Source organism: Notechis scutatus, chromosome 1 (assembly GCF_049901735.1).
Source record: "Notechis scutatus isolate UNSWTSFEM ecotype Mainland chromosome 1, rNotScu1.2, whole genome shotgun sequence".
NCBI classification, from domain to species: domain Eukaryota; kingdom Metazoa; phylum Chordata; class Lepidosauria; order Squamata; family Elapidae; genus Notechis; species Notechis scutatus.
The window spans coordinates 272,947,963-272,962,448 of NC_142009.1; the positions used below are offsets into that span (position 1 = coordinate 272,947,963).

The window sequence follows — 14,486 nt, forward strand, 5'->3', positions numbered from 1 at the left end:
TTTATTTGTTATAGTTCTGTATTTCGGACAGGAAGATCCAAAATTTACATCTTTTTTTTCCCCTTAATAGAGATTTTACCAATATTTGTTGTGCTAGAGTTCTGTGTTGTGGTTCGCCGGTAGCCTGTGCAGATGGCAGCAGAATCGGACAGTGGGGAAGAAGAGAGACCAGTCCGGGAGTTTGGGGCGGACTTGGATGAGGGTCCTGCGTCCAATGCAGAGATGGGGCCAGGACCATCTGGGAGTTGTGTGTTAACTCTGGACACTCCAGAGTCTGGCAGCAGCGAGGCAGAGGAACAAGGAGAGCCTGTTCCCAGTGTGCGTGTGCACAGAGCTGCTAGAAGGCAAGAACAGCTGAGACAAAAGGGGGGACTCAGGAGTAAGGCTTGGAGGTGATTGCCCCTTCCCTAAGGTATAAAGAAGATGCAAAGGTAGAGAAACCTTTGTAGGAAGCAAAGTCATTCACTCTGTTTGGATTAAACCTTGAAGTTCTGTGTGGACTTTGTACTTCGGTTGTTTTTCCCCCCGGTTAATTTGGCACTTTAGTTGTTGGCAGCAATTCAAAGGAGATAAAGGTGGGTGCTTATCTCGAGGGACTGTTTGGGACTCATTATGGGCTGGGAATGAACATAATTCCCAGCACTGAAATAAAACAAGAGTTATTTTGACTAAGCCAGGAAGACTTGGTCAGAACATTCTGCAAGAACTTGATGGGTTTTTTTGAGAGAGACTAAGGTCAAGAAAAGAAAAATTCAGTCAACATAACCATTTTCTATTACTAGAGATTTGCCTCTGGGTCAGAAGCTCTGGGACACCCCACACCCCACACCTTAATTAACAGGTTCTGCAGCCTGAAAAAGCTTACCCTGATATAAGCTGAAAGGAAGAAGTATTTGATTAAAAAAAAGCTAAGGATTCTCCAGCGGGACGGGGTGTGTGTGTGTGTCAACCTGACTGATAGCAGCCTATAAGTATCCTTCATAGGGGAATCCTTGGAAGAAGGGATTTGTCTGTTAACTTTTAAATTACACACCTTTTCGTTCCGCTTTGTGATGGTGAATGGGAGTCTCTTAATGAAATGGCCACGACTCTTTGACATTGGATTCCTATGCTGGAAAATGATTTGAATAAAGGCAAATCGAAGGAATGGCCTTTCCGGCAGCAGATAGGGCCTATCACACACTTGCAGGCCATCCTCAGCAAAGGCAATCAAGCTGAGCTCCGCCAGACTCACTGTAGCACAAATCTTTCTAATTATCACAATATTCAATTTTCTCCAGGAGAAGGTGGGTCTAGGTTAGAAGCAGAAGGCTTTATGGTGATTATGGCTGTATGAGAGTAATATAGGCTGCACGTTGACCAAAGATGAAATTAAACATTAACAAGACAAAGAAGAAAGTTTTTTTTTTTAAAAAAAGGGGGGAAAAGTCAATCTTGAATATAGCCCTAAATGGAGAAGTTTGTAATATTTAGCAAGAAGAGAAACCTGGCTTTGAAATATGAGAACACAACATATAAAGCAGCGGGCCCCAACCTTTTGGGCACCAAGGACTGGTTCCATGGGGAGAGGTTTTTCTGTGGACCAGAGCGGGCATGGATTCAGGGTCCCAAGTAATACACCCTAGCAAACAGAACTCCGAAGCAGGATGGTTCCTCAAAGAATGGTTTTATTTGGCATATCATATTGGCACACAGGCTGGAGAAAACCGACTCTGAATGTTCCCGCAGTTTTCACCTAAAATAAAATTTTCTCCCCCTTCCCAAACCTTCAGTCACATGGCCCAATCAAGGTCCCATCTGGTTGCTTGGTAACTTCACTCTTCCTCTCCCTGGCCACCTGTGAGAATGTCCTTGGCTCCCAGGAGAAACTATTTTGTTTTGGCTACAAACCCCAACTATCTCTATTCCCCCTTCCCTATCCCTCAGCTCCAGCGTGGCAACACGGAAGCCTCAAAATGGCCTTGGCCAGATCAGCTTCAGGGTTGACACATGGTTTTGTGTGCTGCCTGCATCCCGTGGAAAGGGTTTCACTTGTTTGCACAGACCCGTTTCTGGCATGCCATGGACTGGTGCCGGTCCATAGACCAAAAGTTGGAGAACCCTGATAAAAAGAATTCAAAATTAAGCACGTTCTACTGGGGATTCACAGAAGAACCCTACTTAGCAATGCTGTGTATTCTGGGTAGACAGAAGATTCCAAGTAACCAATTTCTGATAATGCCAGATTGGGCTAACAAAATTCTAGCTTGAAATCCTACAGAGCTGAGATATCCACTCTAAATTTACATGGATGGAGTTGGTGGCTAGAAGATGTTTTCCATTCTGAACTTTCCCCATTTTCCCAATTGGCTGGCACAACTCTCTGAGAAATTAAAATGGCAGGTATGATGCTATGGGTAAGACCCACACACGCACAAAAAAGGTTAGAGTGGGGAGATAAACTTGTATTGGTGGATCCACCGCAAAGCATTTTGCTAAGATGGAGTTCCTGTGATTATCAGATTACTAGGGACCAAGCAAGCACATGCAATATTATTGCTCTTTCCAACCAAGTTCCTATAAATATGTATGTATGTATGTATGTATGTATGTATGTATGTATGTATGTATGTATGTATGGTATTCAACTTTGTTCGGGTGTTTTCCCACGATATTATAGTTGTGCTTTTAAAGTTGTAGCGACGTTTCGGCAGAATCTCATCTGCCATCATCAGGCTTGTGTATTGTGTTTGTCTTTGAGTTAGGCTTTCACAGCCGTTTCTGTTTTAAATTTGGTGCTAGCCTACTGCTGTTTTAGAATGTTTTTTTCTTCATCCTGATTGGTTGGGAGTCTTGGTCTGTGTTTATTGGTCTGGGAGTTTTCTGTGTTCTGCTTGATTGGTGTTTCTAATATCTTCTGTCTGTTTTGTAGCTTTTTTTTTTGTCTTGATTGGCTGGCAACATTGTATTTCCTGTATTGGAGGTTTTTAGTGCGGCTTGGTTTCGGATAAACAGACGGCTATAATTTATTAGGAAGCTAAGTTTCATCTGGGTTCCTGTTTGGGGTGTGTTTGAGCTGGAGGTATCGGGGGGGTCTGTTTGTGCCCAAGTGTTTGCTTGGCTTGTGGTGTGAAGATTTTTTTGTTTGTTTGTTTACCCGAAGCCAAGCCGCACTGAAAGCCTCCAACACAGGAAACACAATGTTGCCAGCCAATCAAGACAAAAGAACGCTACAAAACAGACAGAAGATATTAGAAACACCAATCAAGCAGAACACAGCAAACTCCAAGACCAATGGGCACAGACCAAGACTCCCAACCAATCAGGATGAAGAAAAAACCATTCTAACACAGCAGTAGCCTAGCACCAAATTTAAAACAGAAACGGCTGTGAAAGCCTGACTCACAGACGAACCCAATACACAAGCCTGATGATGGCAGATGAGATTCTGCCGAAACGTCGCTACAACTTTAAAAGCACAACTATAATGACGTGGGAAAATACCCGAACAAAGCTGAATACCATACATATAAATACCCGCGAACACTTAAGAAAACAAATATATAGATATATATACACATACATACATACATACATACATACATATTTGTTTTCTTAAGTGTTCGTGGGTATTTATATGTATGGTATTCAGCTTTGTTCGGGTATTTTCCCATGTCATTATAGTTGTGCTTTTAAAGTTGAGATTCTGCCGAAACGTCGCTACAACTTTAAAAGCACAACTATAATGACATGGGAAAATGCCTGAACAAAGCTGAATACTATACATATATTTTTTCTATATGTATGTATGTATGTATGTATGTATGTATGTACACACACACATATATATGAAGTAGAAACCTTGGAGAAGAATTCTCTTGTGAAAAACTCTTTCCTTAAAGATGCAATGTTGACAAAACTCAGTTTCATGCCTCAGCACATCTGGCATAAGTAAGAGGGAATAATAGGCAATGCAAGAGCTGTAAAGAAATCAGAGATTTTCCCTGGCACAAGAACAGCCTATAATATCTGAGGCAAGAGCCTTGCTGTCTATTGATTGCCAAAACAAAGTTCCATCCCATCCCATCCCATCCCATCTCTTTCTTTCTGTCTCTCCAGGTCTGAATGGCAGTAATCAAAATCAGAATAGCTGCTCCTTCATCAGCCTCTTGTCTTGGTGAAGTAGCAATATGGACGTCAAGTCCTCAAGCTTCCACATCACATCTTCAACTTGCAATGCCCAGGGATCATTACATTTGCCATCCCACTGCCAGTTTCTGTTTATTTTCCAGCCAGATGGTTCCAGCTCATCGCTCGTCCACCCACCTCCTGTTTTACTGTGTAAACCGCTAATAACATGAAAGGTGGCAAAGATGGAGGGTTCACTTTCAACTCTCCTACGTATTTTTCTATCTAAGGATCTATTTCAGGCATTCTACAAAATAGATGAAATTGTATCTTTCGGTAGCTAGCACGTTATATGAAGAACATGCAAAATAAACAAAGAAAAACAATCTTCAGAATATTCCCCTCTTGTATACTCCTTCATAGCACATTCAATCACTCTTAACATTTTAAATTGCACTTTAACGAAAAAAAGAATTCCACTTTTTATCTATCGTTTAAGCCCAGGGGAGACACACTTGGCAATAAACCCCAACGTATACTGAGCACACACATACAGGACCGTACTATAAAGATGCAAATGTTTACTTGTAGCAAGTATCCCAAATGAACATGGTTATACTACTATTCAATAATGGGACACAAGATAAGGCAATATTGACCGAGCAATTTATTATTACTGGAAATCCCTCACCCCACCCCCAAAAAATAGCATTTCACAAGCAATTTCTCTCCTTTGTGTCTCCTTGAAATATACACATTTCACCTCTTTTTGTGCTTTTGAACAAAAGATTGGAAAGGGTTTGAGGTTCAAAGCAAGTGCATTTTCTTGCCAAGACAATGGAACAAAAATCCCTCACCTGTTCTAGTATGAGCACAATATGGATAATGACATGCATTGAGATGTACAGTCCAAGTTTAATAAAGGGTTGGGGAGGAGGAACTGACCTGGCTCATTTGCCACTTTCATCCTTACTTCCATCCCATGCAGTTGTGATTCCAAAAGAAGTTTAATTTTGCTTGAGAAGGGGAGGGGGAAGTATCGGAGAAGAGACAGCAACTTGGGAACATGTGCTGTGAATTCACTGAAAATAGCCTCTTGGGCAGTGATGGCTAACCTTTTCATCATCGCATGCCTGCACCCATAATGCAATGTGCACATGACTCCCCACCCTGTGCATGCACACGACCCCCCACATGCACCTCTGCGCATGTGTGCGCGACCACGTGTACCACACGCCCTCTGCGCATGCGCGCCACATCTCCCCATGCGACCTGCCTTTCACGCATGCATCGCAGATACCCGACAATCAGCTGTGTGCGCATGTGCAATGGATTTATTCCAGGTGACGGCTCTGCGTGCCACTTCTGGCACGCGTGCCATAGGTTCACAGCTCTAGGGCTTAAGTAAGCTTCCCTTTAGAATCAGTAGGGGACATTTCTGCAGCACAGCATGTATCAACTACAATTGGAGAGGGAAGGGTTAATTTTATACTTACTGTGTACTTTGTTCTACTCAAAAACTCTTTATGGTGAATATAGTTGAATAAAACCACCCACCGGCCATAAGAGGATATTTTAAATCTCTAAGGGTGACCTACTCATGCGTTAAAGAGTAATGAAACAGCAATATGGCATGTGTATAGCATGTACATAGACAAAGACACACACACACACGTGTGTGTGTGTGTGTGTGTGTGCATGCACGCGCACACATCTCTGAGACTAACCTTGGGAGACAAGAGGAAGAAGTGCAGCCTAGATAATGGTCTGGTAAATCTGAGTCCAAAGGAGGAATGTGGGCAGAGGAAAATGTCTCAGAAGGGACTCTCCTTAGTTCTTTGGGAAGTAAAGTCAGGGGAAGAGATGTGCTTTCTAACTTGTAAGACTTGGTTACCATCGTCTTACAATAAGTGTAGTCTTAATACTCACGGTTATAGTTTCTGTCTACTGCCTTGAAGGGCTGACAATATACAGTATGTATATGAATATTTATGTTTGTGTACGTGCACACTATATATGTATGTATGTATGTATGTATGTATGTATGTATGTATGTATGTATGTATATAATGTACATGTAAGTTTCCCCCCCCTCCCTCGAATCATATCCTCCCCCCCACCGTCAATCATATCCAATTCTCAGAAACTGATTGTACAAGCCCCTGCAGCTTTTTTAGCAAAGTTTTTCAGAAGTGGCTTGTCATTGCCTCCTTCCCAGAGCTGAGAGAAAGTGACTGGCCCAAGGTTATCAACTGGCTTTGTGACTAAGTCAGGATTAGAACTCATGGTTTCTAGCCTGATGCCTTAACAACTACACCAAACAGCTGTAGGATGCTGCAACTGTTATAACTGCAAGTTGTTTCCCAAGTTTCGAAATGGCAATCATGTGACCAGAGGGACACTGCCACAACATATCTTTGTGGACTGGTCATAACTCCCCTTCATTCAGTGTTGCCATAACTTTGAACGGTTGTTGAACAATTGGTTGTACCCCAAGAATAACCTGCCTATGGTAACTGCATGTTATTTTCTTCACAATGGCATAGAAGGCAGTAATCATGCCTATCTCGTGAAACTGAGTTTTTGAGGAGGCAATAAGCTGCTAGGTGTAAAATCCTATTTAAATAAAAATTAAGGAGAATGTATTATCCCTTTTTGTAGTCTCTCTCTCTCTCTATATCTGTATGCATGCCTGCTTGCGTGCAACACACGGATAATGCGAAGAAACTATCTGTAATAAACAAGGGGGCAGAGGAAGGAAGGATAAACATTTCAATAGCTGCAGTGCAGAGGTGAACATAAGGTTGATTTTTCAGTGACACAACCCTGCTAAAGAATCTACATTTCTGCAGCAGCCTTGAAACAAGAGCTGACATTTAGACCTGCCTTATTTCAGCATAGAGACGTGGTGGCTCAGTGGCTAAGATGCTGAGCTTGTCGATCAGAAAGGTCGGCAGTTTGGTGGTTCGAATCCCTAGCACTGCATAATAGAGTGAGCTCCTGTTACTTGTCCCAGCTTCTGCCAACCTAGCAGTTCGAAAGCATGTAAAAATGCAAGTAGAAAAATAGGGACCACTTTGGTGGGAAGGTAACAGTGTTCCGTGTGTCTTCGGCGTTTAGTCATGCTGGCCATATGAAAGTGGAGACGTCTTTGGATAACACTGGCTCTTCGTCTTTGTAACAGAGATGAGCCGGAAACGATTAGCACGTATGTGCAAAGGGAACCTTTACCTTTATCTTATTTCAGCATGGCTGTTTCAAGGTGATATGAGGTACTTGGAACTCTTCTTCCAAAAACCCCGCTTCCAGAGAAATTCAATCATCTTTTCAGGTTTCCCCATATGTGTTGGGAACTATAGTTCCCAAAATTCTTTAGCCAGCATGCTGGTTTATTGGGGTGCTTGAACTGGACTTGCCAAAAAATTCTCTTTGGCTGTTTGTGCCAGAACTTCACCCAGAACATGCCAATAACTCTCCCTCCTCTAGAAACTCAATTTGTGTTTTAGTGTGATAATGGGGAATCAAGGACATGGCTTAGACAGATAAATTGCTTTTATTCCAGCCTGCTCTATATAATCTTACATCCCTTTTTCCTACTCTTATACCAGAATGGACTCTTGTCAGTCATTTTTCAGCCTGGGACACAAAGGACATCTGGACCTTGTTTTCATCATGCTCCTTTCTGCTCTCTGACCTTTGGCTTCCAGCTTTGGCAGCTTCATCTCTCACTATTTGTGCCTACAGTATATTTATGGCCTGCTTTCCTTGGCTTGGTACCCTGTTCAAATTCTGTGCTCAGAGGTGTGTTCCCCTTAGAATGACAGAAGATTGTATTCCAACACAGTTGGAAAGTTGAGCTAGCCTTTCCAAGTGGGATCAGCTCCCACATGTTTAACATTGAATAGATTTCTATCTTATAATTCCTTACCTTCCCTTCCTTTCCTACTTGCTACTTTAAACCCCAAAGATTGGCAGTTAATAGATCAGAGACCTAATCAATAAGCCTGTGTCAAGAGAAGAAAACTGAGCATGGGAGAGCTTGTGTGTGAACAGAAGGTGAAAACTGCCACCTGAAGGGAAAACAAATAGCACAAATAATTGAGGAGAATATAGCAGCAAATCCTGCTCTTTGTCAAAGGCCAGGGAGATGGGGAGATATTTTGAAACACTACTTTTCAAAATGCTTCTTATTAATCTATTCAAAAGGATGAAACCATGTTAGGAGTTCGGGCAACATTTTCCTAGTTGCAGACAATGTAGTTTAATGCAAGGGTCCTCAAACTTGGCAATTTTAAGACTTGTGGATTTCAACTCCCAGAATTCCTCAGCCAGCATAGTTTGGAGACCTCTGGTTTAATGGGTGATGTTTCTCAAGGTAAGAACATCCACCAACTGTTGTCACTGAAGCTCAGTCTACATGGCTGTGCTGATATCTCTCATAGCTACGTCAGTAAAATTTCAATACAGGGGCAGTAAAAGATACTTAAAATAATAACTCATAAATTGCTATAAATTATCTAAAAAGCTCATCCCAGATATTCCAAACTGATTTTCACTCTGAAATGAGGAGAAAGCAACCTGATGGAAGAGGGATATAAATATAAAAGTGGAAAGAATATTTTGATGTTGGATGCTTAGGTAACAGGCATTTCTTGTTCTAATACTTTCCTTGTAAAGCTGAGACTCACAATTCTTCCCTACCTCCCATATCCCCTGGCAGAGATGTCAATTCATGTCTAATTTTATAGGATGAAATACAGTTTTCTATTTTGTGTATTGTGATGGATATTCCATCAGAAAAGGAGAGAGAGAGAGAGAGAGAGAGAGAGAGAGGGAGGGAGGGAGAGGGAGGGAGGGAGAGGGAGAGGGAGAGGGAGAGGGAGAGGAGAGAGAGAGAGAGAGAGAGAGAGAGAGAGAGAGAGAGAGAGATTGTGCAACATTATGTAAAACTGCAAACAGGATACACAAATGCTTGTTCCACTGCAATGGGAAACAAAGGATTTTGTATGTGTGCATGTATGCATGCATTTCTGAGTCAGTGTTGACTTCTGGTAGTGGGTCCCTGAGGTTTTCTTGAAAATATTTTCAGAAGAGGTTTCTCTTTCCTTTCTTCTTAGGGCTGGGAGTTGGGGACTGGCCCAAAGTCATCTAGCTGGCTTTGTATCTAAAACCCGACCAGTACTCCGTCTCCTAATTTCTAGCCTTGTGCCTTTAACCACTACGTCACATTGGTTCTTAAAGGTCTTTTAAATTTGACAACCAAGGATGCCCTTGGAAATAAATATACAATATGCAATAAAGTTTATATGAGTAATTACAATTTTACCTGTTCCGGGAATTTCACAGCAGCAAAACCAAGTCCAGTAACAGCATTTATTTGGCACAATGCCATCAGGAATTTACAGAAAACGTTTATAGTTTGTTAATATCCACCTATGTTTCATTAGTGCTGAATAATCCTGCTGGAAGTCTTTGCAGACATCTTTTTTTTGGTGTACTCATTGTGTGCATTCCTGAACTGGGAGGTCCTTTAGTCATTCATTCATGCTTTGGTCACCTGACTTGTGAACTACTGAAATACACTTGCATGTGCTCGCATTGAAGACCCCTCAGAAGTTGCAGCTGTCCCAGAATGTACAACACTGGCAGTTATGGACATGTCACAATATGCCCATATAACATCTCTATTTTGCAAGCACCACTGGTTAGCATTTGGCTTCTGGTGTAATTCATAGTACTAGTTATCATCTATAAAGACCTTCATAACATAGGGCTTGGCTATCAGAGGGCCAGTCTGTCTCCTGTAGTTATTGCCTGTTCTATGGTCGTTATACTTTGGGTCCTATTGATTAAACACTTGATTGGACCTTCTTTGTCATAGCATCTGCCACATCCCCCTAGAGGTTCATAGATCCCCCTCATAACTTATTTAGAAGAGCCCTAAAAATGTGTTTCCCCCCATGCCTTGGTTGGACCATAGCAAACTTCTTATGGGAATGTTGTTTTTTATTCAAGTTATGTGTTGGATCATCTCTCTGGATGTCTGTTATTCTTTCCTACCTGTTATATTGTTTTAGTATTGTACACCACCCAGAGTTGTTCTAGAGTTAGGTGGCTTTAGAAACTTTATGAATAGATAAACCTCACCATGTCTAACAAAATACCTCCCCCACCTAGATTAAAACAGAATTCCACCTCAGTGAAACGTCAAGGGATATTGGAGTTTCTTCCTTGAATGAAATTTCACGATGCAATTTGGCAGGAGGGGATGGGAAAGAGTTTCAATAAGACCGAGGTATCTCCTTCCTAATATTTATCTCTGACATAACCGCCTTGATCAGCTGGAATTGATCTCCGCTGAGAGCTTTGTTGCTGTCTTATGCTCAGAGACATTAAGCTTCCTCGGGGCAAAAGGTTTTTAGTTCTGCATATTTTATTGCCACTTTCAAAGACTGAACGATTCATATCCATGAGCTCTTTATCATCCCAGTTCCTAGTTACCGCTTCCCTTTTGCATCTGTGTTCAGAAAGATACTTGTGCGTGCTGAAATACTTTGATCATTAAGCTTTTTGGGCAACTGGTTTCACAAATGAGTATCCATCAGAATTATATCAACTCTTTCCAATTAAGCTTTCGCATTGAAAATCAAATCTACCCCCTTTTTTAAAAAGATCACTTTAGTCAGAGTTCCAAAAGGGAATAGGGTTTTTCTTGTTAATCCTTTCTAGAGAGGCATTCTCATTGTTTATCAAGCTTCTCCCCCCACCCAGTGTAACATTCATATGGCATCTATTTGCCTCTTAGCAAAAGGATTTAAAGCAAATGACAAATGTTGGGACTAATCACCAGTAATAACATCATATTCATTATAAACTGTTGGCAACCACATTTATTCCAGTAATAAACTTTAGAAGATTACAAACTGTAAAATATAAAAGAACAAATAGAGCTTTCTCTGTTATTGAGACAATGGATCCCCAGAATAATGGAAACCTGGAACTTGTTGGGACAAAGAAAATGTTAACACTACTAGAGATAAAGGGCTAATTTGAACAAATAATCTCTCACATCATTAAGGGCTTCCTTTGGGCTTGTCACCCTTGCTGGAGGAAGGAAAATACATGTGTGCTCTAAGATGGACACATGCTATTAACTGCACCAGTGAATATTAAAAAAAAAAGATGACCACACTCAACATGTTCTTTAAAAATGTTATGTTCCAGTAATAAGCACATTTAGTTACTATTCAGTAAAAATATTCCTGGTTTTCTACCAACCATTAGTAGTTAGGAGTTTTTAATTCTCAAAATTAAAGAAAAAAAAACAGCTTTAAATCAGGAGTCCAAATGTGGAATGTTATGTAAATATAAATCAAACAGGGCTCACTCAGAAAATCCTTCGAGATAACAAAGGGTTGCCCATACGTGTATGCAAGAACCATGGTGCCACAGTGGTTAGAATGCAGCATTAATATTGCAGACTAATTCTGCCAACTGCTAGCAGTTTGATCCTGACCGGCTCAAGGTTGACTCAGCCTTCCATCCTTCGAGGTGGATAAAATGAGGACCCAGATTGTTGGGGCGGGGGGGCAATATGCTGACTCTGTAAACCGGTTAGAGAGGGCTGTAAAGCACTGTGAAGCGGTATATAAGTCTAAGTGCTATTCAGAGGTGGTATTCAGCAGGTTCTGACTGGTTCTGGAGAACCAGTAGCAGAAATTTTGAGCAGTTCAGAGAACTGGCAAATGCCATCTCTGACTGGCCCTGCGGCCCCATCTATTATCTGCCTCCCAAGTCCCAGCTGATCGGCTGGGTCTTCCTTTGTTGTTCTGCATAGGAGAACGGAGCTGGAAAGCAGGTTAGTGGGGTAGAGAGGGAATGGGGATTTTGCGATAACCTTCCCCTGCCACGCCCACCAAGCCACACCCACAGAACTGGTAGTAAAAATATTTGAATACTACACTGGTGCTATTGCTATTGATATATATGTGTGTGTGTGTGTGCCTGGAAATAGAGAAAAGGGGAAGGAAGAAGCACACCAACTGGCAGAAAAATAATGGAGAAGGAGTCAGCATAATTTTACAGAGAAGAAGAGACTTCCACATTTGGGAGCAGCCACCAGGAAGGTTTCTCTCAAATTCTTTTTAATTCTGTGCTTCTGATGGCGGGCTACCAAAAAATGGACTAAAACTCTTCATGTCCTTTCCCAAAAAATAGTTCCACCCTCAGGTCTGCAGAAAAGTGTGCCCAGAAGCAACTAGAATTATGCCACCCTTTTCGTGAATTGAGCAGTCAAGTAAATTTGATTAATAAAGTAGGATGGGAAGTTTTGGTGGATTCCATTCAATCCATATTTTTCTCACATATACGCAGAGGGACTGGGGGAAGTGAAAGGGAGAGTGAGAAATTTATTTCTTTGATTGTTGTGAGCTGCCCAGAGTTGTTGAGAGTTGGGCAGCATACAAGTTTGTTTACACAAACAAATACACACACACACACACACACACACACCATTCTGTCTTTGTAGCTTTCTTTTTGTCCCTCTTTTTTTTGCCATAGTTCTATCTTATTTTTCTATCTTTCTCCAGTCAGTTGTGATAGAGCTCACACGAAGAATAATAGTTCCCCCACCCATTTGCTTCATATTCCCCACTTATCTTTCCATCAAGTTGGTTGGCTTGCTTTTTGCCAAAAGACTACAAGGCTTTCAGTCTCCTGGGAGAATGTTATTTGTGTGACAAAACACGAACTGACAATTGGGAGAGATCCCGCACTCAGATAACAGATAATCAGCTGGTCAAGGGAGCTGCTTCTGGTTTCATCCGGTACTCTCATATTCTTCAGCAAGCCTCAGCCAGATTTTTCAACCGCAGTTTATCAATCTCCTGAAAGTCCCATAGTCCTTTGACAAAAAAAATATCAAATCAAACTGAAACAAAACAAAACCAGACAAAGCCCATGACTTGCCAGCTACCACAGAAACTAACAGAGTTCTCGTCTACTTTATCTTTATTATACTTTATTATACAACTTCAGCAACAGAGTGGTCAATGTCTGGAATACTCTTACCTGACTGTGGTTTCTTCCCCAAACCTCAAAAACTTTAACCTTAGACTTTCTACGATTGACCTCACCCCTTTCCTAAGAGGTCTGTAGGGGGTGTGCATAAGCGCACCAACGTGCCTACCGTCCCTGTCCTATGGTTTCTTTTATTTTTCTTATATGTCCTCATTTCTTGTATTCATAACTATGTTTATCCTTATACCTATTATCTTGTAAGCGATTGACAAATCAAATAAATAAATAAATAAAAATAAAATCTCATTCTTCTCATATGCCCTTCCAGCTCTCAGCCAGAAAAATGGGGGAGGGGAGGGAGGAGAGCAGAGTAATATTAATCACCTGGGGCTTTGATAGTTTTTATGACAAAACAACAAAAGAATTCTGGCTGACAGGTCTATTCCTGCACAAGCCAAGTGCCCAGTATCTCTTGAAGCTCAAAGCCAAATGGATGTAAAGGGCAGTGCCCATAGACCAGGTAGAGAGGGGCTGGGGCCTAAACTGACTTAAAACATTAACTGGAACTGTGCAAACCTCTGACTTCCAGTATGTGATTGCTTGCTGTATTGCTGAGATGGTATAGACCAGGCTTGTCCAACCCACGGCCCACGGACCGCATGCGGCCCAGGTCACCTTGTAATGCGGCCCAGTGCCCACCCCAACCTTCTGGCAAGAGCCAGCGAGGAGGAGGAGGAGAGGCAGGCGCGAGGCGGGGCGAGGCGAGCGCCACGCCAAGGAGCAACAGAAAAGGCCTTTGCTGCTTCTGACCCCGCCGCCGCCCCCCCACCCCGCCGCCGCCACTTCTGCCCCTGCCGCCAACCACCACCACCGCCGCTGCTGCTTCTGCCCCCGCCGCCGCTTCTGCCCCTGCTGCCAACCCCCACCGCCGCCGCCGCTGCTGCTTCTGCCCCCGCTGCCCACCGCTCTGCCGCCGCCACCGCTTCCCCCGCCGCCCCCACCCGCCGCCGCCACTGCTTCTGCCACCGCCCCCACCCCACCGCCGCTGCTGCTTCTCCCCGCCGCCCGCCGCTTCTGCCCCGCCGCCGCCACTTCTGCCCCCGCCGCCGCTTCTGCCACCGCCCCCCACCCTGCCGCTGCCGCTTCTGCCCCCGCCGCCGCTTCTGCCCCGCTGCCGCCGCTTCTGCCGCTGCCGCCTGCCGCCACTGCCGCCGCTGCCGCCCCCCACCCCGCCGCCGCCGCTGCTGCTTCTGCCCCCGCAAAAAAAACAACCAGGTTGAGTGAAAAGGACAATCCTCCCGGATGAATTCAGTCAGATTTCTAGGCAAAACACAGCCCAGCGGCGTCTCATGCCCGCCGCG

At 43.1% G+C, this 14,486-nt stretch overlaps 1 protein-coding gene across 4 annotated transcripts in view; it reads right to left on the reverse strand.

Moving 5' to 3' along the window:
- The window catches only part of SLC8A3 (solute carrier family 8 member A3), a 244,809-nt gene that overhangs the window by 146,639 nt on the left and 83,684 nt on the right, over positions 1-14,486 (reverse strand). The window lies entirely within an intron of this gene.